At 45.7% G+C, this 26,762-nt stretch overlaps 1 long non-coding RNA gene across 3 annotated transcripts; it reads right to left on the bottom strand.

Annotated features, from left to right (window-relative positions):
* Window positions 1–673: 673 nt before the first annotated feature.
* LOC109524500 (uncharacterized) lies at window positions 674–25,672 on the bottom strand. 3 transcript variants are annotated; one of them, XR_002169977.1, is made up of 6 exons: window positions 25,507–25,672; window positions 24,560–24,848; window positions 10,980–11,126; window positions 5,383–5,464; window positions 1,446–4,037; window positions 674–808 (listed from the first exon to the last, which is right to left on the bottom strand). It is a non-coding gene; the product is annotated as an uncharacterized LOC109524500 (long non-coding RNA). The 3 variants fall into 3 exon arrangements; XR_002169976.1 differs by lacking the exon at window positions 674–808 and having other exon boundaries at window positions 1,240–3,851; window positions 3,922–4,037; XR_002169975.1 differs by lacking the exon at window positions 674–808 and having other exon boundaries at window positions 1,240–4,037.
* Between the last annotated feature and the right edge of the window lie 1,090 nt (window positions 25,673–26,762).

Below are 26,762 nucleotides of genomic sequence, written 5' to 3'. Positions count from 1 at the left end.
GTGTGTGTGTGTGTGTGTGTGGGTGTGTGCGTGCGTGTGTGTATGTGTGTGTGTGTGTGTGTGTGTTTTTAAGACAGGGATCAAAAGATCAATCCTAATACAGTGCTACCAAGCTGACCTCTCCGATGTAATAAAGGCGCCATCTTTCACCCTTGGGGCCTATTGGGCGCCTCCCACCCCATGAACAGACCCGGTATCTTTAAATTAGCTGACTGCCGTGGCCTGCAGGTAATTGCATTAGTTTATCAATGTTCCCCACAATTTATTACTGAGTGTGACAATGCTAGCTAACATCCTGGTGTTAACGTCCACTGTGAGGGGACAGGGAATAGAGGGCCTTTGTGCGGCGTGTCTCCTTGCAAATAAAGAGGAAGAAAAACACTTTGGAAGGAAAGAGTGAAATCACTTGTTCTTGGTTTTTAGCTACATAGGTTCGGTTTTAATGAATGCCGCTCAACTTTAACATTTCAAATCAGCCTATGTCTGTGTTGGAATGCAGTGGAATTGCTCAAGTTTGTCTCAAAATCTGACACTGCGTTTTAAGTCCTCATTGCACACGGACTAAGGAAATTTTGTGTATGCCTTTGTGGGGACCAGCATGTTTAAAATATGAAATATGTCAACAGTATTTATACTTTACATATTTGAGACAAAGATTACAACAGTCGACATATTTATTTCAATCTTTAATAATAAAACTTTATAGAGTCGAGAGAAGCATTGGTGGCGTCGAAGACGGTTCTCATTTGACTCGTACAGGCTTTCGGTTCACTCGGAGGCTCTTCTGCTGGAGGCGCTGACGGTGGAGCTGAGGATTTTAAATTGGAGAAAAACATGGTGATGGGTCTCGCTACAATGTTCATCGTGTCTTCTTATTAGTTGAAATAGGTTGAAGGTTTTTTTTTTTTTTTTAACCACACAATGGTCTTTTTTGATCAGCTTAAGTATTCAAAAAATGTTATCGCTTAACCCCAAAAACACGAACAAAATGCTAAGACACAGTAGGCGAGACGCAACAAGGGAAGGTGCTGGGTGAGGCTACGATAATGCGCAGCCAATCAGCTCACGGGATAAATCCACTCGTGCTCTCATTGGTCGATGTCGCGCCGGGAACCAATCACGCGTCTTGTATGGGTATAGTACAGGCATGTACAAAGCCTCGGAGTCAACTTATCTCTCCGTTCGGCATGCGGGGAAAACTTTTTTCTTGCGCATCAACATGAAACAATATGGGTGCCGATACAGCTGCATTTTTTTCCATATGATATATATTTTATGAATACAGTATTTTGGAAAATCCCACAAAGCACTGAAGCCACAAGACATGAACCGCGATGTGGATGACTGTAATCACTCCAAAATTAGCACCCGCTGTTTTACTGTATTTGCATCAGTAGGTGCTGAAGTGAGATTGGGATTGTAACACTGAACAACAATTTCCCAACCTTTGGAAGAATTCCTCCGGCTGGAAGCATCTTTCCATCCCGTGCGTTATGGTGTGTCGGAGGTGCCGCACAGACCCGCCGTGATTGCTGGATGGATGAAAGCTCACCGTGCAACATGTCGATGAGTGGCAAAGCTCTGCTTGATCAAGCCTTTGCATATTTACTGGTTCTGAAGCGCAGAATGGAACACATCCTCCCTCCCTCCCTCCACGTTGGAACCTGGTGACATTCTTTGTCATTCGGGCTAACTTTTTTTTCCTCCTGCCATCTTTCACGCCGCTTCCCCCATTTTCTGCATTCCGCCATTTCTTGATCCTGCTCCTTGCGCTCCCTGCTGCTTAATTAAAGCATGTATTATTAATGCGGCCATATCTTTGTCCATCCTTCTTCCCGCCGTACGTATGACTGCAACATTACATTTAAATTGTTTTGGTGTAATTTCCCCTTTTAAAGTCCCCCATGTAATCAGTGTTTGTAGAGACGAGGGGAAAGTGGCCGAGATTACAAGCTTGTAGCGCGACATCCTGTTCGACGTGCGCCTCGCTCACTATAGGCGCCGTAATTAGGCCTGTTTTACAAAGCAAATCGAAATGGCTCCATTCGGCACAATATGAGCTTCATAAAAAGAGTGTGTGGTTGCCGCCTTTGCCGAACCCCAGGGAAAGAGCCGGAATACTTCAGTGCTTATAGCCTTTTGATAAGGGCCACCATTTTCCTCCAGAAGCCATCAAAATGCACAATTTAAGACTGGTGGGATTCTCCACGTTCAGAGACACAGTTTTCCATTTGATGATTTTTATTTTTTCAACATCCCCTTTTGCCATTTTTGCTCAAGCATTTTCCAGGGTGTATTTACCAAGTATGTCGGACAAATTCCCAACTCGACGGCTGTATTTTGTTTCGTCTGATTCATTTGCCCTCCAAAAGGGCTTGAGAATGAGTTAATATATGTTGTAATACATCGACCTCAAATGAGCTCCTCGGAGCTCATTCACCTGCCGGTTGAGTAGAAGCACCTGCGGCTAAAGCCAAACTATTGCGGGGACAGGCTTTTTGGCTCCTGGACTTGGACTTTTGTGTGTGTTTGTGTGTGTGTGTGTGTGTGTGTGCATATCGGAAGTTCAAATAATGGATGTATCTACCTAGCTAGCTAGCTGTCTATCTCTATTGCAAACGGGGGACCAACTCTTAATACTCTTTTCACGACCTGTAATAGAACTTGCAAATAAAACTCACTTTGCTGCTGATGGGTTATTAAACCACACAAGCTTTGCGGTTGTGCAACTAAAGTCACGACATTTCCCGTCACAGTCACTTACTTTTGGCCTCCTCTAACGATCCTGTCAAATGAAATGCTTTCCCGTTTATCATTCACCAAAACCTTCTGGCCCAAACATTATCGATTGAGCTGGCCAATTGGCCGGCATGCCGCTGTAAACTGGATGATTTAAAATGCACGTCCTTCAGTGTCACATAACGGCCGCAGAATGAGATCGAAATGGAGGCCGAATGTGTGTCATCGCAATAAATAAAGAGGGCTGGAATAGAATCCGGCAGGCAGACAAAGGCTGTCGACGTGATTCTGCTCCATCCTACAAGTGATTATTGCAGGAAGTGGCCATGATTAGCTTTGTGGAGATGTGTGAAAAGTGTGCTGCGGGAACGAGATCTCCCTTTAATGGGACAGATGCTGCGCTTGAGTAATGCGGTGCCTCTTCGTGTCGAGGAGTAGGTACCACTGAAAGACTCGGTAATATTATACAAGAGTGTTTAAATATTTTAATTTGTCAGAGGGGCCCCTCCCATGTCCTGCATTACCCTGACAACCATCCTTCATCGGCGGAATGAATGCATTATTCATTAACACTAATTATTTTCACATAACGTCTGCCCCGATATATTTAACCTCCACATTACACCGGGGATAATGGCCTTGTAAAATTGAATTGCAAGAAAGAAGTGGAGTTGGAAAGCTCATTTAAAGAACATAAGAGAGTGAGGGAGGCACCGGATGGGATTTGAAGCAATTGAAGAGGCTGAAGAGAGGGGGCTGACGGGGAAGAGTGGTAAGCACTTTGGGACAAGCCGCCCCAAAGTGACAGGACATTTGTTCCTGTCTCATTTGCATGTTAAGAGAAGGGCTCAGTGGGTCTCCGTCGTGTTTAAGATAAACCTTGACACCCCGCCGCTCGACGTTAAAATTGGCTCCCACTGACCTGACACACAACCTCACCCATTAAAAGAGGAAAAACCTGCAGTGGATGTGCATGCCTCCTTCGCTGCTGTCGCCATCTCGTCCTCCTCCCCGTCCGTCACCTGAGAAACGCTCGGCACCCAAGCTTGCTAGGCGCTGCCGTCATTTGGGGTACGTTGTTGACGGCAGTCCGTCTCTTCACGCACAGGCCCCTGCTCGTATTTCCATCCAGAGTTCTCTCATACACTTATTTGACATTTTATTAACATTACGGATGTTCACCTCCATTAAATGAGGCCTTTTTCTTTCTTTGTCTTGTCCGGGCCGAGAGCGCGCACAGAGCCTGCATCCATTTTCCGTGCGCTTTGGACTGGGTGATGACGTCACGGATGTGATGCCTTTTCAAAGAAAAAAAAAAAACATCAAAGTTTTAATGTTGGTTCTACAAAACCAGTCATGAGGTCGCTTTGAAGGATCTCCAACATTTGAATTTACAGCTGACAAGCTGAGCAAGCTCATCTCTCATGTAACTTGTATGTCGAATCAACTTTCCCCATGCAAATGAATTAAAATGCCGTTAATCCGTTCCATATTCAAGATAATAACGGAATGAAAAGTAATCAACTTTTTTAATAAAGTGTAAGCCAAAACACACATGCGCGTGGCTTCATTTTCATTCAGTAAGCATCTGTAGAAATGTATGTTTGGTGTAACGTGTAGGTACATGTACACATATTTTATCGCCTCCCACATGGAGCAAACCCATCCCCCTATCCATTTCCTATAGCGCTTGTCTTCATTAGGGTGATGCAACGCAAGGAGACCAAATATCAGAATCACCTCTTAGTATGATGCGTTGCAGTTTTACATCGATTTACATTAAAATTGCTCAGTAAGCATCTGTAGAAATGTATGTTTGGTGTAATGTGTAGGTACATGAACACATATTTTATCGCCCCCCCCCCATGCAGCAAACCCATCCCCCTATCCGTTTCCTATAGCGCTTGTCTTCATTAGGGTGATGTAAAGCAAGGAGACCAAATATCAGAATCACCTCTTCGTATGATGCGTTGCAGTTTTACATCAATTTACATTAAAACTGTTCTAATAAACATTATCTCTCTGTGTCAGTCAAGTATTATATCTTGGCAAGGGCAGGGTTTTTGACACATCTTTTCAATTGAAGCTCATCATATTTCACAGGTGTGCTAAATGTCGCGGACAGGGAGTGTGTACTGTATGCATACGAATGTGATTCTCTTCTCAGTAACAATCTTGTGCTCGTTTCAGAGTGACATCAAATAAGCATTTTTTTTCTCCTTTTGTTGTGTTTGCCAGAGTAATGCTGCAGAGGCACGCGTGTTCATCTCCAGGCTATGTGAGCATAAATGCGAGCGAGCTACTTTGTATGCTTGATGTTGGGTAATTGCAGTTCATTTCAACTGGGAAAAATCGGATTCTCACGCCTTTTTGTGTTCGAGGCCCAGAAGGCATGGCTCCTTTTGTGTAAAGTATCTGTCTCTCTGACATTTAGATTTGCCTTTTAAAGATGGCATTTTTCAAAAGTGGCAGTCCTGCATATGTTTTCTACAGGCGACAAAATTATTCTTTGACATCCCAGTCATAGTTGCTATTAAGTGACACATTTATCCAACCGTAAGCCATTTTCTTTTCCTTGGTAATCAGGATATTATTTCATGCAATGTACTACAAAAATGGTTTGCGTCTAAACATAGTCATTACCAGCATTGCCCAAAGTCAGCTTTCCGAAATGCCACAGCATTCCTTGGATCCTGAGCCTGGAGCATGAGGAGCAGCAGCTCATCTGCAGACAAAAAAAAAAAAGAACTATAAATATGTGTCACATGAGTGTGACTTATATGTCAAGTAAATAACCTATAATGGCAATAGGCTGACGGGGTTTGATGGCTGCAAAGTGTGCTCTTGTCTCACTGAGGAGTAATGATGTCTCCTGTGAACAACTGGCGTGTTCATCCTTGAATGACTCCTTTTGGATTGCTGGAATTTTCCAATTATTGCTCTCCGGTGCCTCACAATCGACCTTTACCTCCTCCGAAAATTACCATGCGATCCCTAAATAATTTCCTCAACAAAGATGGTGCTTTGCATTATGAAATATTCACAACTCAATTTTCCCTGCTCTATCAGACTTTGGTGCGCGCCATAATTACATAATAATCCATAATGTAATTCATTTGCCGCGCTTCTGGAATTGGAGTCCCTGTCCCGCTCGGGTAAATATGTCAGTGAAAATGTGAGGGTGTCTGCACTGCGGAACAAATTTCTTGCTTTCGCTTTTTTGGATGATCGTCACAATCTGGGTTTGCGTCGATTTTGGTTTTGATTCGATTTTAGTTTTGTCAAGTTTTCTCATTGCGCGTGTCCACCTGTGCTCTTAAAGCCGGCCGGTCCCTTGTGTTGTCCAATCAGCTCCCTCGGTCACGAGTGTCTTGTCCAGATCTTTCTCGTTATCTCGTCAGTTGCTTGGACTGAAGTTTCCTGGTTTCTTTCTGTCCTTGTTGGTTCATCGTTTACTGTCTCAGTCCTTGTTTTGTCAAGTCAAGAGTCATTTCATGCTGAGTCTTTTTCCATCCATCCATTCATCCATCCAGCCATTTTCCGATCCGCATATCCTCACAAGGGTCGCGGGCGTGCTGGAGCCTATCCCAGCCGTCTTGAGGCAGTAGGCAGGGGACACCCTCAACTGGTTGCCAGCCAATCGCAGGGCACACAGAGACGAACAACCCATTTGCACCGTGGGACAATTTAGAGTGTTCAATCAGCCTGCCATGCATGTTTTTGGAATGCGGGAGGAAACGGGAATAACTCAATTGTCAATTCGACTTTGTCAAGCGGTTGGGTGAGATAAAATGACCGGAATCAAGATGACTTTATTTTGTGCAACCACTTGATGAACTGAAACTAAGTAAATTCAGCCAACATCATTTTCAGTGTACTATTTGTTTCGGTGCTATGAACCTTGGACTTCTGTTTGTTTAGTATTTCGTATTAATCCAAGTGGCGTGTTTGCCTTCTTGTTCTTCAGAAATTAAATTCTTCTTTTGGAGCGCGGCCTGCCGTGTGTGTGTGTGTGTGTGTGTGTGTGTGTGTGTGTGTGTGTGTGTGTGTGTGTGTGTGTGTGCGTGTGCGTGAGACCTTCCCTTACGTAGTTGTTGCCATGGAGTAGAATTAGTTTATGTTGTACAAAACACTTGAGATGGCCTGACATCACCATAAGATATGTATGAATATGGGCAATACAAAACAATTGGCTACGGGTTTTATTATCAATAAAAGTTAACAGGGAGTACTTAGGTTTTCAGCGTTTAAATTATTCTAAGTTGGCCTTGTTTGTGTGCGAGGTTATTCATTCATTCATTTTCCATCCGCTTATCCTTACAAGGGTTGCGGGGGGGCTGCTGCAGCCTATCCCAGCTGTCTTCGGGCAACAAGCGGGGGACACTCTGAACCGGTTGCCACCCAATCGCAGGGCACACAGAGACGAACAACCATGTGCGCTCACACTCACACCGAGGGACAAATTAGTGTGTTCAATCAGCCTGCATGTTTTTGGAATGTGGGAGGAAACTGGAGTACCTGGAGAAAACCCACGCAGGCCGGGGGAAAACATGCAAACTCCACACAGGCAGGCCGGAGCTGGAATTGAACCCGGTACTTCTGCACTGTGAGGTCGACGCGCTAATCACTGGACCACCGGGCATCAACGTTTAACGTTTAAAAAAAAAAAAAAAACCTTTAGTGGCACAAAAACTTTTGAATGTTTTGCTGTTTCTTTGGCATTGTGTTTGTCCACCGTAAAATAAACAGATGTGGTCGAAACGTCGACTGTCGTGGTTCAAGCTTGTGTATTCAATCTGGCGACCAATTTTTTTCCCAAGATCGCCCTGTCATGGTTCTCAAATTGGGACACCCTTCATTTACGTGATACCAATTAGTGTCGAATTCCCATTCCTCAGAGTCTTCCTGAAGACTTTGCTCGGAGGAGGTGTCATTTAAATGGCATCAGTCACTGCGCGAATGAAAATGATGTCGGCGCTCATATCTCATGTGACAGACAGCAGAGGAAGAAAAGAGCGCTGTAATTCATCAAATGTTATCATCAAGCTAATTATAATGGGAAATGTAGTCAAGGCTCAACTCTCTGCTTCAATTTCGAACGGATTAACAAAATGATCCGCGATGCTAATCGAGTTCAGAATAATTGATCATTCACCCGAAGACGAACGAGGCGGCGAGCTAAAACTCAACAGGGCCTTCATTCATTCGGAGGACTCGTGAAACATTTTACAATTATTTAGAATTGACTAAAATATCAAAATAATGTTTTGCGGGCGCACACGTTGCATATGCTAATCCATTTAAGGATAGCAGTCACCACTTGACATTCCTGTCACAAAATCGCACCGTGGTACTTGGCCGTGCTCTATTAATTTGCAGAGTGCTCATTTGGTGTCCTGTCTTTGCAGGGTGGGTCCCCTCTGACTCTGACCTCCCAGACTCCTGCGCAAGGGGGGCCCTAATTAGATTCTCATGTGTATTTAATGAACGCACTTACTTTGGTCCTGTGAGACAGCTCTGGATGCTATCAAGCAGTTCAACACTTGATGCGTGACCAAGTGTATTGTCGCAAAACTGAAGGACCAGAAACTGAGGAGTCAAAAAAATAAAACCTCTTTTTTTTTTTTTTTAATTACTTGCATGCTGATTTGAACACAAATAAAAGCGAACGTGAATGAAAAATAGTCAGCTAACTCCAGTTTTTTTCTTTTTGGGGTTCTGAATGTGGAGATGGGATTCGGCTGCTGTTAGATGCAGAGCTGGATCGAATCTGTGAGATAGAGGGCTGTTAGCCAGCCCAAAAAGTTGGAAAACTCCTTCACTATTTGCCGTAACATCCTGAATAGAAAGCTGATCAACAATACAAACAAAACAGAATTCTTTCCTGAGTGACTTTAGCGTGTTTTTTTTTTTTTTTGCAGTGGCCCTTTCATCCATCCGTTTTTCGGTAGGTGGCTCTCCAACGAAAACATTTGGGCACCGCCGCTTTATTGGCATGTCTTCATCTCAGCCACTTACGGTTGATGACGGAACAATGTCGTTGTGTTGCGCCAATAAGGTGGACGTCGGGCCCTCTGAATGTTGCCCTGCATCCTAATGAGGACAAACATCTGGAGCGGTCTCACGCTGTGGTGCTGTGACGGATGTGACCCCCGCGGTCAGCCCTTGGCCCCTAAACCCGCCAGGACCCATCGAGCAGAAGCTCGGCTCCTCTTAGCGTGCCGCACGGCAACATAAATCGCTCCTCGCGCGACTTAACTGTCCAATTTGCATGGTCCCTCCGCAAAGGCAACTCTTAATGACGTGACCGTGCGTGCGTGCGGATAGAAGTGATGCGCCACCAAAAATCACGGTGGCAGTCTGACTGATGGGCCTTTTCTTCTCTAAATACGAGGACGGCGGAAACGCAAAGACAGAGAAAAAGGAGAGAGGACGTTCGCCGGGGGAAGGCAAGATAAAGAGGGTGGCGAGCTGGGAGTCTGGCGAGTTTTATCTGGTGGGCAGCGAGGGAGACGCTGGCGGGAGGATCTGTCTCTGTTAGAGGGAACACGGCCCCGTTATTAAAGCCATTTATCACCGGCTGAATATTCCCCCTTTAATAGGCTTTGTCGTTAATTACCTAACTTTGTCAAGATAGGGAGTCGGGGGCTCTCTGTTCTCTTGGCAGGCAGGCATGCACGCACCCACACACACACACACACACACACACACACACACACACACACACACACATTTCTTCAGGTGAAGAGACAGTTCACATGAACGCACATGACACACATCAAATGCTGCCACTCTTCTAGTGGGTGTATGTTGTTCTCGTTTTCCCAAAACTCAAACATTCGCCGGCAACAACACGATACACCTGCACAACAGATTGCATCCAATTTGAAACAGACTTGCAGGAAAAAAACAAAACAAAACAAAACAACATTGCATGTTTTGTCATTGAGAAGACTGGAAATAATTGTGCATTTTTGTGTGGGGAGGGGGGGGGCAGTGATTGGAATGATAAATGACTGGTTGATGAATTGATTGTTGACAACTCAATTTTATTGATGATTAATTGTGACCGCAAAAGGATGCACTCTGGATTCATTGACATCATCATCATGATTATTATTGTGATCAATTCACCCATTTTCCGAACCGCTTTATCCTCGCGAAGGTTGCAGGCCTGCCGGAGCCTATCACGGCTGTGATCAGGCAGTAGGCAGAGGACAACCTGAACCGGTTGCCAGCCAATCGCAGGGCACACAGAGATGAACAACCATTCGCGCTCACAATCACACCCAAGGACAATTTTGGAGTGCCCAATCAACCTGTCGTGTATGCTTTTGGAATGTGGAAGGAAACCGGAGTACCTGGAGAAAACCCACGCAGCCACGGGGAGAACATGCAAACTCTACACAGGAAGGCCGAAGCTGGAATCGAACCGTGCACCTGCACTGTGAGGCGAACGTACTATTCTCTCTCTCTCTCTCTCTCTCTCTCTCTCTCTCTCTCTCTCTCTCTCTCTCTCTCTATATGAGCTCTCTCTATCTATCTATCTATATGAGAAGGCCACATTGCGGAGCTGACAAATTCAATCCACTTGTTGAAACTCCGATTTTAGGCAATCACTGTAAATTGTCCCCTATGTATGTACCGTACTTCTCTTTGGGTTGATTACTTTGCATGCCAAGTGGTCGCACGAGCAGCCCGGTGGCTGGTGGAGTTCACAGTGTGCGGAAACTGATCTGGAAATGAATAACGCCGCCCTGAATATGATAATAGGCGACTCGGAGAGGGCTGCATAATACGGAGTCATTTCTCAGCGTTGCTGATTACGAAGAGTCAAGTGCGCGCACAGATTCCCACATGCGCCATTCAACACCGAAAGAGTTGAGTATTTGTCCCAGTAGATTTCCCACTCGTGCCCAATCGTTTACGTGGCAGTTACCCGAAGATGGGAGCGCAAGGCGATGTGACGGCGACACCATTGATCCTTTTGGCCTGATTAGCCGCCCCCGCGTCCCGTCAAAGCAAACTCATCAGATACATTGATCACGGAGCGCTTTTTAACGCTTCCCCCGGCAATAATATGATTTTTCTCCAGTCAAATAACTGGTTATCTGTTGAGAAAGTGCTGCCAGATATTTGAGATTTCAAGATTTCCTCAGGGACGCCCAGAGAGTCCGGAGCCGCATTTTTAAAGCATTTAGCATCACTCCAGTCACGGTGATAAAATGCGATTTCATTACCTGAAGAACTGCCGTGATTGCTGTAAACTTGATTTGTAGGACTCCGAGCAACAAGGCTGGCTCCGCACGCCGCACAGCGACGACGGGGGGCTCCATCGCGCTCTTCTTGCTACTTTCTCTTTTGTCCAGAAGAGGAGGCTGTGCTCCCTGCAAACAACAGGAGGCCGTCTGGGAAAAAAAAAGACACTTGAGTACAGCAGAGACTTGATGCCAGAGAAAAAAGGGGAAAAGTCGGTTTGAAGTGAGGGCCCGAATAGAAACGGCTTTAACTTTGGATTTAGTGGAGCTGTGCGTGAGGGATTTTCACCATCGAGAAATGACACGATTGGATCTTTCCGACGTACTGCTCATTAAATCTCCGACTTGATTACATCGGTCATTATCAATCACGTGACCTCAATGGTCATCTCCACTCCAAGAGACATTTCCCAGCAGCCACGTTTATCTGGCATTTTCGGCTTCTGTGCCCGGTGCTAATGAGCATATCTTCAAGCAATACACTTGTAAGACGAGGGGTGTCGTAGGTTTTTAGTGGATAGCTCTACTTTAAGAATGGGCAAAAGGAGAGATGGAATCCTTTGAACGCAGCTTTTTATTTTCCCACGTCTGCTCCGCAACTCCCGAACGAACACACCTCTTTCCGGTCACGAAAACACTTCCTGCTTCTCTTCAGCCAATCAGACGCAAGCATCATAAGAATGTTTCAACAATTATTAAACAGAATTTAGGTAACTATAACATAAAGGAATATAATGCTCAAATATAAAATTAAAAAAAAAATAATTTAACATAAGTTTAGACACTGTTTGCGGTGATTAAAACGCTTTCGTTCATGAACACCGCTCATGACAAAAACTGCCCAAATGCGAGATGTTGATGAGGTTAGCTATCCTTTCAAAAACGGTGCCTTTCTTTCTTCTTGGGTTGTTTTGAAGACTTTCACCTTTATTCGTGAATGGGGTGAGCAAACTATCGCATAACATATTCTTCAGCACACTCGATGATGTGACTTTCGGCTTGTCCCACTGAGACATTTGTTTGGCACCGTTTGTAAGTCGGATAGCATCTTTTAAAATACACACCTTGTCAAATGAAAAACCTCCCCTTGTGTCCCAGACCCAAAAGTGAGCATGAATGTTTTTCTAAAGGCGCAATCGTTTCAACGTCTGAATGTCCCTAAAAGCATGTTCAAAAATCATTTTATTAAGCGGCACCGTGACAACCATGAACGCTCGTCCAATTGATTATAGATGTCATTTTCACTCTTGACAATAGCGGGCGGGTTCCGTGCATTGATTAAACGTCCATTCTGCGCAGGTGCGAGTCATTGTGCTGCGATGCCAATAAACGCACAGCTTTGGAGATTTCAGCTTTGTGGTTTTGTCGCCCGCCTTGTAACTTGACTGGACTTGATCTCGTGTGGCTTCCGCCATCAAAGTGTGACGTTTTCCTGTCGGCACGTAAACATGCTCCAGACGCACGTGTGAACAACTGCGGACCACGTGACACCCCCCCCCACCCCTTGCGATCGCGGCACTTGCGCTACGGTGGTGATCCAAACTTACGATAGCGTAACATCCCTCCCTGCCCGCCACAGCCTCAGGCGAAACATCAGCAGCATGCCTTGCAGCTCTTCTGATGACAAAATGTAATTGTCTGCATTCATGTCTGCTTTATTGTCCCTTGTCACTCGACTTGAGCTGCTTATCCATCTTGTGAGGTTTTTGTTGGAAAACATCAGACGGTGAGGATGTCTTGTTTCATCCCGCTCATTGTGTTTTTTTTTTTTATGGCTTTTCAAAACCACCTGGCTTGTAAAGTCAGGTTGTCAGAAAGGTGAAGCTACCTTGCAGCTGAGATTATTTCTCTTAGCATGAGGAAGAATATTTCATATTTTATATTGCGGCTGTGCAATAACAGTTATTATGGCTCATGTCTACTGGAGAATGGTACTGGGGTTTTGTATAAAAAACAAACACTGTAACACGCAAAAAAAAAAAAAATCCTCTGAATAGGTTTATGTATGTTGTCATGACTGCTTGTTTTATTATGCTGCAGTAACCAAAGCACTACTTAACACTTATTTTTGCTGCAGCTCAGGAAATGCATTTTTACCTTTGTCTTTGTTTTTTTTCTTTTTGCATCACGGTGGTGACATTCATATGGCAGGTAAATAGTCCAGCTCAAATGAAATCTATTCCTGAACTCTTCACATAATTTCCAGCTGAAATCTTTCGAGAGCATGTTACTCGGGCTGCGGGCCATCAGCGGTTTGGCCGCACTGAAGGTGAAGTCAGAACCATTGTGTGACTGTTTTGTGAGATAATGCGAGCGTGGGTGAATCGAAATCCTGAGCCAAAATTTGAACTTTTGACTGTGAGGTGCACATGCATGCTAGCTAAATGCTCCACCATGCAGGCCCACGCGTTTCAGGATGTCCTATTTCTGACCAAAAGTAATTTATCAACCATTAAAAAGGCTCTTTCCTTTGGGTGCAGATTTTTCACTGCTGGACAATATACGTCACCCACTTCACTTGACTTCAAAAACTTCTTGAGCACAAAGAAATCCCAATTTGTTCATTCCAAACAGATACGCGAGCATGAAATGTCCACCCAAATAAGGTGAGAATGTGAAAACACTTGAACGCCATCAAGCATGTTTTGGCAGGCAAAGGTGGCCAGATGTCCTCTGCAGGTTGACCCTCCGAGGAAGTGCATGTCCCGTCATTCTGCTCGACAGTCAATGTCTCATGCGGCCATCAACATTTAAGCAGTCCTTATGCATGACGCTATGTGACTTAAAAAGCCTGCCTGGTCACATCTGATTAGCGGATGCCTAATCAGACAAGTTCGTGCACACGTGCGACTCCAGTGAAAAGGCGAGGTTGATTTAGGAGACGAGCACAGAGAGGGTCAGAGCAGACGAAGGGGTGCTTGGTGGAAACAACCTGAGCAAAATGAGATTTCGTAAGAACTTGTGAAGCGCCGACTAAGCACAGGACGAGCCCTGGCGCCCAACGAGCACCGAGATTTTTGGGGGGTGGAAAATGGTTACAAGACACAAATCTCAATGTACAAAAGCTGTACCAAACACTCGGCCTTTTACGAATACGACAATTTGGTAAATATAGATGAATTATTGTGTTGCAGTTGTTTGGATGAGCGTAGAACTGCACTCCCAAGATGTTTGAGGCATTTCGGCAACCACATTTTGCTCCATGAGAGTCGAAACATTCGAAGCCAAGCAGTTCCACACCACTGCGAACGACAAACACGCCACAATGTGCCGTATGCGATCAAGATGGACCTTGCTGATTGCGCATGCGGTCATCACATTGTGGCTCGCTGGTTTAGGAAACACACTTCAAAAGCTTGTCGCTAATGTAGCCATCAGTACAAAGCAGAGAGAGTGAGACAAATGGCGAGTCGGGATGGGTTGGAGTCAACCTTTGGTGACTTCGCCGTGTAAAGAAGCTGGGCCGCACAATGATGGTGGGTTGAGAAGGCGCTTTTTGAGGCCAAAGAGGAGAGAGAAGGCACCTCAGAGGATGTGACATCATCATCCAATAGAGATGGGGAGCAGGGGGAGCAGCAGTTCAGCCATAACTCATCGCTGCATTGTAAAATATTGAAAAGCTTTTGTTGTGCCTAGTTAAACATTCACTGATGTGACACAAACTGTGAACAATGCCATTTCACACGCACGGAAAGTCCTCTCTCTCTCTGTATAATTCATGATCAAGAGCTGCGGAGGTAGGCCGCATGAGTTTGCTCTCAACATCACTGAGCTGGAATAAAAAGCCCCTCCCCCCCAAAAAAAACATCTTGAAAAATATTTACCTTAATAAATATGAAACAGGGACGCTGATTTGATAATAAAATCATTCCACAGTGAGTATAAATAGCCTTTGTCTCATTTTTCCCGACCCCAGTTTAACATCATGAAGAACTCTTGAGAATAAAGAAGAGAGTTTCATGAATGTCACGAAAGGTGACCGATGTCGGACAAAATATTGGCAAGGCCTGAATCGAGGTCCTCATGCCACACGTTAGCTGTTAAATTCAGGGTTGTTGGCGATTAGTAAAAAGTTAATTATTAACCATTTATATTCATGACAATGATCTTAATTGAATGTCCACGGAACAAATCTGGTGCAAAGTCACACATGCTCGCATGCACACCTCCACCAGGCATGAGCATAAATGATGTCACTCCGGAGATTTGGATTCTTTTTCTACAATCGAGAGGGAGTAAAAAAAACGAAGTTGAAAAGAACTCATCCTTGTAGTCTTAATTTGTTTCCACATTTAAATGCCAACATTGTTGGCTTGTCGTTATCCATATCTGGGGAGCTCATGCAAATGTTTTATTTTGGCACCGCTTTGTCTGTGGCGGGCTGATCAGGAGGGAGCTTCGCGGCAAATAGCTCTCATGATGCTCTCATAATGAATAAATCATTTCATCACCACAGCTGGGAATCTAATTCCTACCGGCGTTCAGTGAACACGTTTTTACAACACGCGGTGGTACGGGTCAGCAATTTAAACCGGAGCTCCACGTACGGTGCCTTGGCTCGTGTGTGACACATAATGGTGCGGGTGGCATTTAAGAAATACTCACACAACGGGGGGTCAATTTATCTCCAGGTCACTGAGAATGACATCATCAAACCACTCTTAACTCTGCAAATAATTGCAGCTCGGCAGCCTCTCGATGGCCAAGGCGCTCCCTCAAAACAAACAGGCGGCTGCGGGCTTTGCCCTCAATCTCAAAAGCATCACCTCGGAGTGGATGAGAGAGAAATGGCCATCTCGACAGAGGAGGACCAACACTGAACAACGACAAATGACACCGCAAACAATCCTGAGCGAGCATTTTGCCATCACCTCTGCCTATGCCCCCCACCGCCACATTTCTTTCACCCCCATTTCGAGGAGGATTGCACTCTTCTATTCTACTTCGCACTCCAGCTTCACAATCACACGACATTTGCTTCACCTAAAAGAATTCTAAACCTTCCTTCCTGAAGGCAACAGTGCTCCATTTTTGGAAAATGTGTTTTGCAATAGCTGAGAACGTCAAAGCTCCACATCTCCGTCGATGACTTGGTAACACGCAAAAGGTGCAGCCCGGTGGCTTTTCTCTGGTCTGCAGCACCGCGGTTGAATAATTCATGTGGTCCGTCGAAGACTAAATAAAGTGGACGTCACTGCTCTCCGTGGCATTTTGCCCCCTCCTCAGATGGGTCATTGCACTTTTACCGTTGCGCATGTTCATTAGATAAAAGAGGATGATGACAACACATTTGATAGCAATGTGATGCAGTTTGTTGTTTGCGCTGAGCAAATCGGCTAAGATTCACAGCATCGCGCTCCGAGGAGAAGCTGTTGTGGGGTGTCTGCATTTTGGCTCCAAACTTTTGTTTCGGGCGGCACCTTCAATGGGCACGTCAATAATTAATTACAGTGATGACGGGACCTTCACAGCCAAATCGGTTGGCGCTTTTTTTTTTTTTTTACAAGAATAGATTTTTTTGGGTAATAGTTTGGTTGCACGTGAATGTCGACATTATTGACATTGCTGAGGCCAAAAGCTGAACATTGATTTCAGCGAGCGAAGCGAACCCGAGTGACTGTTGCGTTCACTCATTGAGCACACGTTTGTTGTTATTCATTTTTTTCTCTCCTGAAGTTTTCTCAAGAAACAATCCGCGATGGCATTACAATGCAATAAAAGCGCAGACGGCATGGGGGGCGGGGGGGTTATGGCAGGATCGTGACGCATGATCAATAGCCACAGTGCGCTCGCTCCTCTCCACGTGCACCTTCAACCGCCTCGCCACCTTTACCCTCAATCGATGAACTTCCCTGAGTAAACAGATCTGTCCCAACGCTCGCTGCTCCTCGTGGTAAGAGGATCCTCCTCCTCCTCCAGCTTCTCCTTGTCCGAGCCAAGTCAACAAAAAGAAACCGGATAGGTTCTCTCTGTGTTCTTACTCTTCTCCTCAACTGTCGATTGAAGTAAGCAGGCTAAATAAAGAGCAAATAGATCATCGTCACTGCTATTGTGTATGTGTGTGTCACATTTACAAATTATTGACCAATCCAATGTGTTGAAAACAGTTTTGTCTCCTTACTTGTCCCAAACATGACGGATTTGATGATTTTGGAGACATGAGGATTCCACATCCTTTTCAATGGGAGAAACATTTCAAAAAACAAAGAACTTTTTTTTTTTTTCTAAACACGAGATGTTCGTCATATAAACGTTGACCGAATTAGTCAGAGACAAAGGGGTGACAGCAACAATACAGCGGCACGAGTAGATGGCAACTTTTACCGTGACACGACATCAACAAAGCGTTCTTGCAACTTCTCCTCATGTAAAGGCTTTCAACAGCACTCACGGTGGCAGCCGTATGAGAAGGGACAGATCTGTCCATCGCGACGGCTCTTCTACGCCGACTCACTCTTTTATTTAAGCGTCCATCTGGAAAGCCAGGAAGCTCACACGCCGCACCAAATGTGTCCCGTTTGATTCTTAATGAAATGTTCTCACGCTTCCCTCTGATTCGCAACTCTGAGACTCGGACGCGTGTTCGTCAGATATTTATAATAGACTTATGAAATCCATCGTCACACAGTGCACATTCCAAAGCCTGCCCATTGCATTATATTGCGCTTGCAATCCACAAGGTAACATGAACAAAAATCCTCGGGGGGGCCCCGAGAACATCAAACTATTCATTCTTGCAACCATCCAGTCGGAGAGCGGGCGTGTGCAGACCAATCTATATCTCCCGTGACCCTCGGTAACATGACGTGAAGATCGCTAATTAGATTTGGAGACACCAAGTGAAGGGATGGCCTCGCCAGGCGGTTTGCCATCGCAAATGGATCTGCTTAATATCGGAGATTAATCGAGAAATATGTCATCTTAGCCGTGATTGAAGCTGTGATCCGGTTAGCGAGAAACATGATGGATGTGGACGCACTGGTGCAAGAGAGTTGCCTTCAACCCTTTGGAGACGAGATTGCTTTGCAGATTATAGGCGACGCCGTGCAGCAATCCTAATGTGAGGAGCTGCGTATTTCATCAATACTCTCAGGATCTAATTTGATGAAAGTTAGTCGACCCTTTTGAATTATTTGCTGTTGCAAAAAATGACAGTAGTTAGTCAAATAGTTATCTTGGTATAGTGGAAACCTCTGATGTTCCGGGAAAATCGGTGTTTTAATAACAGTTGGAAAACAACATGAAAATGAGTCAAAAGTTCATCTGTGCTGTACAGCACATTTGACAATAAAGTTGTATTCAATTCAATTCAATTCAATTCAAGTTAGCCATGCCAATTATCACAACAGATCTCTCTCTCTCTCTCGCTCTCTCTCTCTCTCTCTCTCTCTCTCTCTCTGTCTGTTGTAACCACGACAAAGTAAGCAGCATCCAACCTTTCAATGAGTGGCGTGAGAAAGTTTGCATGTTTCATGCACGGTCCTCTGGAGAGTGAAGACTGCCTGAGCCATGATTCCCATGCAGAGACAGGTGTCAGAAGAAAGGAAGGACGTCTCATAAAAGATCTGATTCAATATGCAGCACAGGAGGCCCACTGAGTGGCTTGAGGATATGAATTTGCACGCCACGGCTTTTGCCCACGAAACGCCATGAAGTGACTCCGCCGTCATCAACGCAGCCTCTGATTCACTGGTTTGGAGGAATCGGCTTCAGAGACTCAAAGAATCTTTGCAGCAATAATACAGACGCTGGCTTTGGATTTTTTTCCCACCTAATTGTAACCCTTCATGAACGATTCATGTTTTGATCAACATGAGCCACATTTTTACAATGTTGAAAAAAATTCACTGCAATTCATTTGGTAGACCATGACAGACCGATTCGGTTCATAACCTTTAGGGACAGAGTTTGGAGGCGCAGCCGAGGCGTTCAGGGGGTCCGCTTTGGTGGCCTGAGTATTGCATCTCTGTTTTTTTTTTTTTTCTGGTGATGTGGTGCTGTTGGCTTCTTCAAGCCGGGATCTCCAAATCTCACTGGAGCAGTTGGCAGTTGGCAGTGAAGCGGTTGGGATGAAAATCAGCACCTCCAAATCTGAAACAACGGTCCTCAGTCGGAAAAAGGTGGCGTGCCCTCTCCGGGTCGGGGATGAGCAAAGTCAAAAAAGGAAGGCCTCCACCATCACACCTGCAGCAGACAAAGACGCATTCCGGCTTCGGTTTACAAAAGTTGACGAGAGCGCGTCGAGGCTTCGATTTACCGTGAGAGGTCACGTAACCCTGAAATCGTACGTTTCGCGTGTTTCAAGCTTGGCGCACAAAGCCATTTTGGGGACGCGTGCGTCAAGCGCCGGGGTGGAAAGCGCATCACATGAAAGCGCTAAATCACACAGAAAAGCTCGTGTCCCCGGCAGAGCCTTGTTAGTCACTCCCGATACATAATGACTCTTGCCTCACGGGCAAACTAATTATCAGGTGCTTAACAGCCTGAACCCACAACACAGCTGCCATAGACCTGTGAGGGATGGCGAGCGCGCGACCGCCTCCTTCTACTCATCTTCTCCCTGTCTTGTTTTCCCTCTCCCTGCTCTGTTTCGCTCCCCCTTTGCTGTGTTCCGCCAGCGTACCAGCTGGGAAATTGGCCTTGGGCTATGAGCTAGAAGCATACAACCATATGCTAGATTTTTTTTTTTTTTTTTCGTGGAAGGTGTGTGTCGAAACAAGGGGAGGGGTGGGGGAGGATGATCCGTCTGAAATGTAATAGAATGTAATTGCTAAGTAGGACACTCCTCTAGTTGGGCTTTGCTTTTCTAGCGCGTTCTTCGGATTTGCAAACGGCTTCACTGAAGAAGAACGCCTGTCCCTTTCCGGCGCACAATCAAACACAAACACTGCCTCGCGAAGGCTGCGGGGAAGAGGCTGCTAAGGACACAAACACAGCTTGCTCATTAGTTACTTTCTTTTTGGACCGGGTCCAAATTTCTGCAGGTCATAACTCACCGATAACAGCGAATGGAAGTCGCTGATCCAGCAAAAAATGTTCAGAACTTACACATTGGCCTCCCCCAAACACACACACACGCACACACACACACACACACACACACACACACACACACACACACACACACACACACACACACACACACACACACAAAGCCGATTCTACTGTTAAGAGAAACACGTGGTCTCTTGTCAATGAGTTTGCGCAGCAAGCGCAGACGCAGCCACTCTCACCGTGAGATCGTCTTATTGATTCCGAATGACAACCTTTACATGTAGTCAATAACCCTTTTGAAACCCAAATATCGGCGGCATTCAGCTTTTTAAAGGCCACGTAAACGTGCGCGAAAGGCCAAAAACGTCCAAGACGGTCAAGGGTCCGATGGTGAGCAACTGACAGTGCAGTGTGCAAGCAGGTCCGATGCCCGTCTCTGTGCCAAAGGTCCGAAATGACCGATTCTCACCTCAGCTCATCGGGCACTACAATTCAGCCCTGAAAGGGTCACGACCGTAATCCAGACAGAGACCTCAGTCTCCTTTCTGAATAGAGCCGCTCCCCGTTACGACCTCCTTTCGGGCACACGCTATCGGTTCTGTCTCACATCCCGTTATTTCCCTCCATCGCTCGTTAACCTCTCAGCCGGCCGAATCAAAGTTCAGGGCAGGGAGGAGAACCTCAGACGCAGCGGTTCAGATAAGAGGACCACCCTCCACACCCTCTTATAGCCTCCAGCCTGGTGATATATGGATCTGCAGGGGCTAATAGCAAAGTATTGACAGGGAAATGGTGTGCTTATCCCGCTCCTGCATGCTGGCAAGCGCTCCCCAAAGCAGATGGGACATACTTTGGGGAGAGGAGGAGGAGGAGGAGGAGCAGGAGGGTGACGAGATGCGGTAGAATTGCACAGGGACAAATTACAGTCTTTATTGCTTTATTTCAGCTAATTTGCCTGTGTATTTGTCGCTAAAAACATGCCAGACCCGACTCAAACAATTGACTCCAACCAAACACTGTAAAGTCGGGAGGAATGAATTAAGGAGCGCTGCGGCAGTTCGACTCAGTGTCTGCGATTTTTACACATGATGTTCATAATTTGGTGTGGCTGGTGCTGCCAAAAAACAGCAACAGGACGGAGCACTCCATTTGCCTCACATGAGATAAAGCCGTTCAGTCTAATGAGCTCCAAATCAGGAGCGAAATCCGACAATCTGTCTTTCAAAAGACATGATGACGCCGTTCGATGGGTGTTCTTTTAACAGCTTCTTTTTTCTTGTCTTTGTCATTTTCAGCGTCAAGAGAGGCCTTCGTAATATTTTCCCATTTCAGGAGCAACCCCTCGAATCCACGAACAACTTTGTTGCCGTGCATTTCCCTGCAGCGCCTGTACAGAGAAGTAAGGTGACGCGAGGCCATTTAAAGGTTTGAAAACAAATAATAGGATATTGAAAAGAACTCCAAAATGTAGAGGGAGCCAGTGAAGGGACACCAGAGTAGGAGTGATGTGCTCCCTATTATGAGTCACAATCTAGAGGCAAGCAGCAGCATTCTGGACCAACTGGTGACCCCTAATGGAGGCAGTCCTCCATTAGGGGTCTCCTGATTCCAAAGTCAAGTGCATTACAGTAATCCAGCCGGGATTTGACGAAGGCATGAATGACTGTTTCTCAAAGTGCTCTTGAGAAACGAGAGGCTTAACTTAAACCAGCTGCCTAAGATGAAAGGAGCCGGATTGGACAACAGCACCAATTTGCTGGTCTAATTTCAAATCACTGTCCAGTTTAAGACACAAGTTCGAGACTGTTGGCATAAAATAAGGAGCCAGGGGGCCCCAAGTCCACAGGATGGGATGTACAAGGGCCACTGGGACCAAACACGATCACTTCTGTCTTCTTTTCATTGAAATTGAAGAAATTTGGTGCCATCCAGGTCTCCAAAATAAGAACGTTTTTTTTTTTTTCTTCATAAAAAAACCCCAACAAAACTAAAATCTTGGTTGGTGCACGAGACCAAAGAAGAGACTCTACATAAATGCGCAGATCCAGAAATATTTGTTTTAACAATTCATTTCACTATAAGAGCACTGGAAGAGTGCAACCCATCCTCCATGAACCAGGAAGTAGCATGCTAGGAAGTAATTAGCAGATGACAAGTTAAGACAAATACAAAGCTCTACAACAAAAGACTTTGTGGTGGGGGTGCGTCCCCCCTAAGTGGAATTTCAGTTGATCATGATCATTACGGCATTATGGCACTGCTGAAAAAAAAAAATCTAATCGCGGCATCGTGGCATGTGTATGGATTGACGGCATACATGAGCATGAAGACGCCTCAATGAGCATTGGGCAAAGACAATGCCGCATCTTGCCAGGGGGTGCCAAGCACTAAGAGCCTCGTCGACGCCCATGATTACCCACTTGACATTTTTATAGCTCCATGGCAGACGCCCTCTCCAACGTAACTGGAGAGGGACACACGGTGTGCCAAAGTGGCCCCACAGTGCTCGGTGTGGGCCATCAGAGTTTTGTGTTGACATAATTAGCCTGCTTAGCTGCCATCTGGGCTGTGGTTGTTGGCGGGTGGCATGAGCCAGGTGCTTCACGGGTAATACCAAAGAGAGGCATACAGCAGATGCGCACGGCTAAAGCCGCGCGCGCCCACCCCGGCGCCGGTCTGGAGTCAGTTAAGTCAAAACGCGGTGGGGTGATTCTGAACATTTTGACAACTTCACACAATGAGAAGAATCAGTTAGCATGCAAATATTTACCAGTGCTCTCCTCTTGCCGAAGCCTAAAAAAGAAAAAGGACAACATTTTATGACGGCGCAGATGCCGAATCTGTGCTAAGCTCTCCGTTCCCGATAAAAACGCACGCCAAGTAATCACCGCCTGTTTACCCACAGGTACAGATGACGACTGACAGAACCCTTTCTACGATGGAACTTTCCTGTACGACTGAGAGCCTCCACAAGCGCCTGTTATCAATGAAAAGCAGGTGCCTTTTAATTGCCGCCACCCGGCTGAAAATCGGAAGACTTTCTTAAGCAGTTCAGTCGGGCCAGTAACTTGATAAGGCCGCTGGATTTACTCGATGAGCTCAAAAGTTCCTGAGCAAGCAGCCGGCATGTGGTTGTTGTTCCCAGAGGGCTGGGAAACCGTATCTGCCCTGCAGGAGCATCCTCTTTGGTAAGCACTTCTTATCCAGGCCATCACGGCAGGCCGATAGCAGCAGGGTAATATCCAGTAACTGCGGCTTTATGTGCGATCCAATACTCGGATCAATCCCTTGGACAGGAGGCTCGCCATTAACCTCTCAGATCTCCCTCTTGTCTCTCCTTTCTTTTGTGTCCGCACTGACTACTTTCTTTGAGACTGCAGCGGAAAGAGATACATTGAAGAGGACGCACGAGTACCTGCTCCTGATCTCGACGTCGCCTTATCAGACATTTTGCGAATCGTCTCCCGCAGTCTCAAAATCTTTGAGCATAAGGCCCAGCATTTCATGGCCGCGTACGCCCCCTGACACACACTGGCCACAGAAAAACAAAACATTTGCCTAAAGATAGGACAGTGTTGCACAGCGTGGACTGAAAATGTCAGAAACGACAGAAAACGACTCACTAAGAAAACTCCCAGAATGTCGCCCATTTTTGGGTGCTGTTACATTAAAAGCAGTGACGCTTTCAGTGGCTCCCATCCTGTAATTATTTGCATTGCATCCAAATTCAAAATGCTGTGTCCAGCGATAACATGCCTGCACAAGCGTGTGAAGCACAGAACAAGGGGAATGTGTGTGTGTGTGTGTGTGTGTGTGTGTGTGTGTGTCTGTGTGTGCGTGTGTGTGTGTGTGCATGGAGTGATGCACGTGCTTCCTTGTGCTTGAGAGTATGTGCAGGCAGGGAAGCTAGAAATCTGCTTAAAAGAGATGTTGTGGATAGGAGAGAGACTGCAAACTCCCAATACTTGAGGGAATCTTGCCCCATATTTGGTCCCACATGACTGAGCAGAAGAAAGGCAGGCTGAACCAAAGCCACGCAGCTCTGAAGAGCATCTGTTGTCCTCCCACGGAATATAAATGGCTTGTCGCTGAATTTGGGACCATGTGCTTTGCTTGTGTCACACTAAGTCGTCGTGCCTTCTAAAGCGTTGAGTTACACAGATTGTTCAAAAGTAACATTTTTCAGCAAGCCCTCCTCCCCCCCAAAAAAAAAGCAAAACAAAACTGAATTGACATGTAATAGCAGAGCGCTTTTCAGCATTATGAATGTGAAATCTCAATTACAAGTCACTCAACCACACTCGAGGCTGTGAAAAATGATAAATGTAACATCAGGGAAAATACCGTTTGATTGAAAAGTGTGCTTTAAATTCTAGTTGGTGTTTCCATCCAAAATATAACACTGAAAATCTTACAGTCCAAAATAGTCACTTCTGTCTGCGCAAATTCAAACAAATATTAGGATGACATTTTTTTTCCTCCTGTAGCTGACCACTATAAAAAAAAGTCCAACCAAAGAAACGATGAAGGCATTTGCAGTCGTCTAAAATGTGATAAAGTTGACCTACCTTGAATGAAACTTTTCAACGGTGCTGTCAAATGGATTTCACGAGCCGAGTTGAGCACATCCTGGTGTTTGCCTGGCAGACGTGTGAGGGCCAGGAGCGAGCGCGCAATGCTCGGCCACATTCCAGCGGGAGGCACGTGCGCCGGAGCCGGGTCCGGCCGTGTCAGAGGGCCGGCCATGCGCAGCCCGGCTCGAAGACCTTGGGACGGCCACACGGGGAGACGGACTGAGCCAGACTGGGCTCTGCTGCGAGGCTTTTGCGCCTCGCCTTTCCTCAATGAAAGCAATCCCTAAGAGTGAATGGGTAATGAGAGACCGGCTCCTGAGATTTTAGCTTTCTTAATCATGTTCATAATTAATTCAAGAACATTGATAATTTCATTACATTCTTTTTGTCTTATCAATAAATGATGTGCCTGCACTTTTGGTCTTGTGTATACGGGAGAGAGGGAGGAAGCAAGAGAGGGAGAGAGCGAGAGAGAGAGCGACAAGAGAGGTGATATTGCACTAAAAGCACAAGAGATGGAAAATGATACAAACAGGGAAGTGGTAATTATAATCTTTGACCAAGCCACTGGCTGCACAATATGAAGTCAAGTGGCTACAAATAATTAATAAGGCCTCCTGGTGTGTGTGTGTGTGTGTGTGTGTGTGTGTGTGTGTGTGTGTGTGTGTGTGTGTGTGTGTGTGTGAGTGGGTATACGTGCAGCCGAGGGGACGTGTGTGTGTGTGTGCGTGTGTGTGTGTGTGAGTGCGTATGCGTGCAGCCGAGGGGACGTGGGGGGGGTTTCCAAAGCATTTGTGCTGACGACGTCTTATTGGTTGACTGTTGTTTCACCCGCCCACTTTTCACAGATATGTGATCAAATATGAAAATGGATCCAGCAATGTTTGCAGCAACATTGTGTTTGACACTCTGTTAGTGACGCAGTTGCACAATAGACTCACCTTTGCCGAAGCTGGAGGACGCCGGCCTGCCTTTTAATGCCCTTCGGATCCAATAAAGGCTCCGGTTTCAGGGAGATTAGTGATATGGAGGAGACCACTCTTCCTCTCACTCCTCCACGCCCCCCCACCCCACGCACACACTTCTTTGCCCTCCGCCAGGTCAGAAAAACCTAAAAAAGAAAATGTGGAGCGCTTTATGTCTCTCTGTCTTCTAGTTTCCAGTTATGTGGCAGAAGGAGTAATGAGACAATATGCATTTTTAATACTTCACTTTCTGAATATTCCAAAATAAGCCTTCACCTCATAATTAATCAAACCGTTTGCCGTTTAAAGCTGATAGAAGTGATGTCATGGCTATCCCCCGTTTTCTGAAAATAGCGCGACTGAATTGGAGGCTATTTAAAGAGCAACATTTGAACAAAAACAAATGCCTTCTGATTGCGAATCATCCATTTGACAGCAACCCCACAAATGAAACGTGCCATTTTACAGCCACTCCCCAAAAGCCTTTGCTTCATTTCTACACTTCAAAGTGGCGTATCCAAAAATCGGCAAGAAACATCCGATATTCACCCGCGATGGAAGGCGCGAACCTCAGACACCGTGTCATGACCGGCAAAGAAGCTGACATTCTATCCACCTGAACACTGTGATTTCTCAAAACAAATCTTTGGATGCATTTAAGCCTTTCCTCTTGCATTTAAAAAAAAGTATTTCGGAGACTTTTTGAAATCTCTTGCCAGAGTGAAAATGAAGACTATTTTCAAACTTTAGCCTGTACATAGATGTTCATGCCAAAGACGGAAATTTGTTTTCAAAAGGCCCTTATCCATTTAGAAAGACTGCAAACGAGACAAGCACGTCTGCACGACAGGGCGGTATCGAAAACGGACGGCATTCACACATTTCTAAATAAGGGTACGTTCCTCAATGGACGTCCGAATGTGTTCATCACTTTATGATTCGATAATAGATCGATCACTGTTGTCCGGGTATCGTTTGCATGAAATCCGAGTCGTTTGGTGACGGGCGTGACGCGAGGCTATTTGGGTCCTGACACTTTTCAAATGTATTTGGAATTGATTGCAAAACTGATGGCTGAAGCCCGATGCAGCATTAGCGATTCAAATACTTTATGTCCTATTTCTTGCTCATGTGCCACAGGCTCTCGTCTTGAGATATGGCCAGCCTAACAGGGGAAATTATGAAATAAAATACCAAAGTAAAGAGGCAAAAATATAGATTTACAGCAGGCC

Source organism: Hippocampus comes, unplaced genomic scaffold, assembly GCF_001891065.2.
Source record: "Hippocampus comes isolate QL1 unplaced genomic scaffold, H_comes_QL1_v1.1 scaffold21, whole genome shotgun sequence".
Classification (NCBI taxonomy): Eukaryota; Metazoa; Chordata; class Actinopteri; order Syngnathiformes; family Syngnathidae; genus Hippocampus; species Hippocampus comes.
The sequence above is the reverse complement of the archived record's forward strand: the minus strand, read 5'-3'. Positions and strand labels throughout refer to the sequence as shown.